Raw genomic sequence first — 7,165 nt, forward strand, 5'->3', positions numbered from 1 at the left:
CACAATCTTGGCCTTCTTTCAAACAGCTTCATGAGGTAGTCACCTAGAATGCATTTCAATTAATAGGTGTGCCTTTAAAAGTTAATTTGTGGAATTTCTTTCCTTCTTAATGTGTTTGAGACAATCAGTTGTATTGTGCCAAGGTATTGGTGGTATACAGAAGATAGCCCTATTTGGTAAAAGACCAAGTCCATATTATGGCAAGAACAGCTCAAATAAGCAAAGAGAAATGACAGTCCATCATTACTTTAAGACATGAAGGTCAGTCAATGCGGAAAATTTCAAGAACTTTTAAAGTTTCTTCAAGTGCAGTCGAGAAAACCATCAAGTGCTTGTCACGTGTGCTTCCTCTCCGGCCTCTAGGTCACCAGGCTGCTCGTTAATGGTGCACACCTGTCACCATCGGTACGCACATCAGCACATAATGACACTCACCTGGACTCCATCACCTCCTTGATTTCCTGCTCTATATATGTCACTACCCTTGGTTCCTTCCCCAGGCTTAATTTTTTCTGTTTCTTGTCTGTGTGCTGTTAGTGTTTCTTGGTCCAAATGTGAGATTTTTGGGTCCAGAGTAGGTGAACAGATGCTCTCCGCATGTGTGGTTCCCAGCGTGAAGCATGGAGGAGGATGTAAAATGATGTGGGGGTGCTTTGCTGGTGACACTGTCAGTTATTTATTTAGAATTCAAGGCACACTTAACTAGTTGGCTACCACAGCATTCTGCAGCGATACGCCATCCCATCTGGTTTGCGCTTAGTGGGACTATCATTTGTTTTTCAACAGGACAATGACGCCACACACCTCCAGGCTGTGTAAGTGCTATTTGACAAAGAAGGAGAGTGATGGAGTGCTGCATCAGATGACCTGGTCTCCACACTCACCCAACCTCAACCCAATTGAGATGGTTTGGGATGAGTTGGACTGCAGAGTGAAGGAAAAGCAGTCAACAGGTGCTCAACATCTGTGTCAACTCCTGTTGGAAAAGCATTCCAGGTGAAGCTGGTTGAGAATGCCAAGAGTGTGCGAAGCTGAATAATCAGAAACATAAAATACATTTTGATTTGTTTAACACTTTTTTTTCGGTTACTACATGATTCCATGTGTTATTTCATAGTTTTGATGCCTTCACTATTATTACCCCTTGGCAGCGTAATTGGAAAGCACAGCATTGATTTTCACTGCTACTCAGACAATACACAACTTTACATTTGTCACCAGAGTATTTTAGTCCCATGGATACATTGATTAGACTGTATTAGTGATTTAAATACTCGGATGGCTCACAACTTCTTCCAGCTAAATCAAGACAAGACCGAGGTACTTATTGTTGGAGCCAAAGCACAGAGAGAGAATCTGGAAGCACATTTTAATTATCGGGCAATAAAGATAAAAAACCTAGGTGTTATTGTAGCTTCTGAACTCAATTACGATTCACACATTAGGAATGTGACCGAAATAGCTTTTTACCTGAGGAAAATTGCCAAGGTGCGGCCATTTCTCTCCGTGCTTGACTACTGGGATGCTCTCTGAAGACCACACATTACATTGGTTTTAAGGTCTCTGCACTGGCTGCCTGTTAGTTTTAGAATTAATTTAATGATGATTCTACTGGATTTTAAATCAATCCATGATTGTGCTCCACAATACATGTCAGACATGCTTTTGAGTTATGTACCCAGTAGGTCCCTCACATCCTCTGGCACTGGCCTTTTAACTATTCCAAAGCCTAGGACCAAAAGGTGTGAAGAGTCAGTCTGTAGTAATTATGCCACCAGCTTCTGGAATAGCCTGCCAGAGAACCCGAGGGGGACTGAAACTGTGGATCTATTTAAGAGCTCTTAAAACACACATTTTTAGGTTTGCTATTCATTGGGGTGTTTCTGTTATTTTCGTTGTCTTTATTTTTCTGTGAAGCACATTGCATTGCATTCCATGTATGAAATGTGCAGTATAAATAATAAAGCTTGATTTGAATGTGTCCATATGGCAAAGGCTGGTGCTCTTGCATTAGTTTAATTTAAACTTTTACATTTGTATAATTTTTATGGTTAACCACATAACAATACATTTGAGAAACAAACATTGTTGAAAAGAAACTGTTCCATGAAAATGCGCATATAATCATAACTGGCACGCAGATTGGTAGAAATTGTTAAATAAATTGTAAGCTTCTCCAAACTTGAAACTCAAGAGCTGCCTATGGTCTATATTATAACACTCATTAACAACATTTTCAAGCGCGTGCACACAGGAGGTCCCGTGAAATAAAACGGGCCCTCCTATAGAAATCAAATGCCCATCCTACTGATTCATTCTGCAGCTGGTCTGTCATTTCTCACAGATACCAGCTGGTCCTGCTGGTCTGAGTGCTGTATGTGTCACTCTTTTTGATACCTGTTTAACTTTGAATGTGAATTTGTGCCACTTACGCTCAGCCAATCAAAAAACTGTGCCGGCCCATCTTGGTAGTGGGGGCCTACTGGACCAGCCAAATGCTCAATATAGATTATTATGACAACAGAGAAATTGCACAAAAGTCATCAAAAACAGGCTCATGACCCCCTGGCCATGTGTATTTGTAGATTTCTTTTGACCTGCCTACCCCAATAATTGTCTGGCCTTTCTGGCATTTGCCAGACTGCCAATCCACCCATGCATGGAGCAATGTACTACACCTGGGAGCAGGCACAAATAACTACGAATGCCTACAGATGACGTTAGCTATATTATTTTGTCAGTTTTTTTGTTACAAGCAAGCGTTTATTTTTTTTTAAATGACATGGACAAAACTTTTCATGTTTCAAGAACAAGGAAAGTTCGATTGAGTTCAGCAGCGAACTTTCAAATCAGAAGGCAGTTGAGTCACCAAGAGGTAGAGAACAGACATTGTAAAAAAGGGTAGAGAACAGCCTTGTCGTAAAATTACAAACGCACTGTCATTCATCAATATTAAAATATTATTTTTTCAGTTACTGCACGGAACATGTTATTGTATTTTGTTTCTACATATACACAAATAATCCATATTTTACCCCGCCTTGGTTCACATTTTGACCATTTTACATTCACTTGGCCTTTCCACATAAAGTTTCCGACACGTGGGAGGCAAGGCTACTGATAAGCCAACCCCAGAAATAAAAATCATGAAACTCCTGTCAATCTGGTAAAAGCCGACGTTCTATCAGTGGGTAAAATAAAATGTTTCCCCATGATTTAACATCGTGTAGGAACGCGTAATAGCTATATAAACCTTGACACTGGAGATATGGGATTACGCACATTTCATAACCCATTTAAAACAATGATCTGCGCTTCAGATCGCCAAATCAGCCAATTGACCACCCTTTGTTAAAGTATTTTTTATATTTTTTAAAAGCAGAAAAACGGCAAAAGAACGTTGGCTAAACTGGAACATTAGCGTGAGCCCATAGCAGAGCCTCTTCTGACTGGAGTGATGCTTAGAATTACATTCCGCCTAAATGTCACAAAAACATTTACTCATTTTTATTTTACCACTACAATCTGTTCTTCGTAGGAAACCGGAAAAAAATAACTCTTGTAGAAAGTTAACATCGGCACCTCGATGGTGTCAACCGCGTTTATGTCTGAGTAATGAGAAAGTAGGGAAAACATGAACACTTCTACTCCTGGTCTACTCCTGCCTCTCCATAGGAAAACAACTCTGTCATACTTACAGAAACAGACTCAATGCTGAGCATGACCTCCGTGTTACACTGTCAAAACCTGAGTCCAGAATAGACATGATTGTTGAAAACTTTAACCTGTGTGATTTGATCAATCAGTTTATTCCAGTTCAAAATAAACAAATAGTTCTTATATTTTAACAGCAACAGTTCCAACTTAGTTTATTTTCAACAATACTTTCTACAGTAAGATACTGTACTATTACTGTTACTCAGGGGCGAAAATCTGATATCAACCTTGGAGGGGACAATTACATTACATTTTCTCAAGAGCAATTCCTGAGGGGGACACCAAAAGTAGTGCTGTAACACATAGCCTACGTTGTAATATGTTAAATGTATATTGAGGAACCATAATTCCTACAACTGAATAATTGATAGGTACAGTAGTTAACTGAAGGGTTTAACCAACTTGTTCAAATGTTTAAATCATTATAATACTACTACTAATAATAGTTATAGCAGTGCTCCTTACCAGTCCAGTATGTATGCAGGTATTCGGACTTACAACTAGCAATATCAAGAAAGGCCAGTAGGTAACAATGGTACTGTACACTGTATGGGTGTAGTTTTCATAAATACAATGAACATGGTGTGATCTCATCTAAAAGAGTCTCCATTGAGAACCATCACAAAGTTAGTCTCCGTATTGAATTGACCTTTTAATTGTACTTTTTCTGATACATTTATATAGTCATTAAATGTGCCACTGGCCTGAGTCTACTACAATATCTTTACAAGAACAAAAAGCTTAAAATAAGTACAGTTCTAAAAGCAAAATAACTACTTCAATGAAAAACCCAAATAAATCAAACAAAATATCCTTCAGTCAGTGTCTCAACTCTTCAAACAGCAGCTATGGACAAGTATGTCGCACAAAGTATGCAATTTTAAATAAAATAACATGAAATAAATAATTTGTAAGTGTACTGTCATGTACTAAAAACTACTCTTCTCTAGGCTGCTTAGTACCCGCTCATACTGCCCTAGCACAGCTCTAATAGCAGTATTCCGCACAGTCCACCTTGTTGGACATAGGGGTTTCCGGGTGGGCAGATGTGTTTCTTTGGACGTGGCAATTGATTCAAACATGCTCTTAAACCTTCCTGACTGGCCATAGAGGACACCTAACTGATGGACCCAAGAAAGGGAATCCCGGATCAGTGGGGAGGCTGAGCAGCAAGCCTGTGTAATCAGATTTACACAGTGTGCTCCACAATGGACATAGAGGGCTAATGGCTGCTGCCTTCTCACAATTGCCTGTGCACCTGTGTATTTTCCTGCCATGTTTGAGGCACCATCGTAACTCTGCCCACGTAAGCCAGACATGGGCAAATTGAGCCTCAACAACACTTCAGTTGCCACTTTCGCAATGCCCTCGCCTGTTGTCTCCGACACCCTGTATAGCCCAATAAACTCCTCGTGAGGGACAAGGTCATGGTCAACATAATGCAAAAAGACACTCTCCTGTTCAGCACCAGAGACATCTTGAGTACCATCAACAATTAATGAAAATTGTACAATCGGAAGAGACCTAATCTCAGCTGCAATGCCTCGAATGATTGTATTGGCCATGATGTTCAGAATTTCATTCTGTGCTTTGGGGCCTCTTGAAACGTCAACACTCTGTTGGCAAGAGTTTGCGGTTCAAAAATTGTGGGTGTGGCTGATATGGTTTTGTGCCATCACTGAGGTAACTGGACAATGCTGTGCCACTGTCCCCTATACTGGTGCTGCTGGCAACAAGGGTGACACCTGGTCCTGCCGTGGCTGTGACATTGTTCTCTGAAGTCTCTCTCCCTGGCTCTTTCCCTTTCACCACCCTCACTGACTCAGTCTGTCTCCTAGAAAAGAAATAAGGTGTTTGCCGTACTCCTAACTACCGGTACCCAAAACTACACAATTAATCACAACAGCAATACCATTGCCGTAAACAAATCTTAGTTTAGTCATCAGTTTAAGTTGAGAGCGGGGGTATCCATGGCATTTTCCAATTATGTCCCTATTTTACAAGTCAAAAAAATTGAGAACCTTTCATAATGTTGCCAAACAAAGACTCAACAAACTTACCTGAGACTCCCTGTCTCTGCCAATCTGTCCCTGCATATCTGTCCCCAACTCTGCTGTCTGTGTGCCATCTGTTGCCTGCTCTGCCTAATGACATCATTGTGAAACATTTCCATTAGCATTTCACTTCTTTCTTATGAACATTTTATCAACTCGTCTTTGAGATATTAGGCTACTAGAGTTCTTACTATGCGTTTTGGTGTACTGAAAAATACTGCCATTTTTCTACCTGTCTGGCTGGCCGGTCTAGCTGCACACACACACATTTACACAACATATGCTACAACCTTTTCTAATTCTAGTTTGTTTCATATTGGCTGGCTTCCAACAATAGCTGAATTTGTAAAGCTAGCGAGCACCAATTCCGTTTCTGTGGTGTTTGCCATAATCTAAAAAAAAAAAAAAAAAAAAGTGAAATAAAATAAATTTAAAAAAGTTCACTAGCGACAACTTAGCTTTTGCAACGAGACCATTAAATATATTTAAGACAATGGTATAAGAGAGTGTAGTTCTGTTCAGTTTGGACTTCAGTTTATCGCTAACCTTATCACAGGGACTTTGAAGCACTACAGCTGAATGATGATCTTGGAATAAAATGACGATAGCAAAGATTCCATCTTTGACGACGCCACATAAATGGAATAGGTACTAGCTAGCTTGATAGTTAATGTTTGCTTTAGTTTGCGCGCTAGCTCTGCAAATTCAGCTAGTGTGTGAACCCTGCCAACATAAAAATGTAAACATTACTATGGCGCGATTGACTGGATTAACCTCACGTCAGTTACGTACATTGAGTGCCTTTCGGACAGTAGATACGAACCCTCTATTACCTTGCCAGCTAAAGAACTGGCAGTGGATCAAACCATTGTGAGGCAAAGGGCGGGGTGGTCGCAATCTTTTGAAACTTAAAAAGGCTCTATTAAGTGTCTATAATCAGCACAACTGCTTTCATTGCGTATTATTAATATTATTGAAATTACATAGTTATGTTTACAGTGATAGATTGGGGGGGACAAATATCATATTTTTCCCAGGATGGGGGGGTCGTGTCCCCCCCGTCCCCCCTGGGATTTCCGCCTATGCTGTTACTTAGGGTTGCACTATCAAAAACTGAGCCTGTGTGTGTGTTCTCTAATACATCTGTGTGATGTGATCAATCAGATTATTCCAGAACAGAATGAAAATGATTTATTGTATTTTAACAGCAACAGTTCCAACCAGGACATATATGGGGCCCTCGGAGTGTGGTGTCAGGAAAATAACCTCACACGCAACGTCAACAAAACAAAGGAGATGATTGTGGACTTCAGGAAACAGCAGATGGAGCACCCCCCTATCCACATCGACGGGACAGTAGTGAAGAGGGTAGTAAGTTTTAAGTTCCTCGGCGT

This window comes from Salvelinus fontinalis, chromosome 31 (genome assembly GCF_029448725.1).
Source record: "Salvelinus fontinalis isolate EN_2023a chromosome 31, ASM2944872v1, whole genome shotgun sequence".
NCBI lineage: Eukaryota > Metazoa > Chordata > Actinopteri > Salmoniformes > Salmonidae > Salvelinus > Salvelinus fontinalis.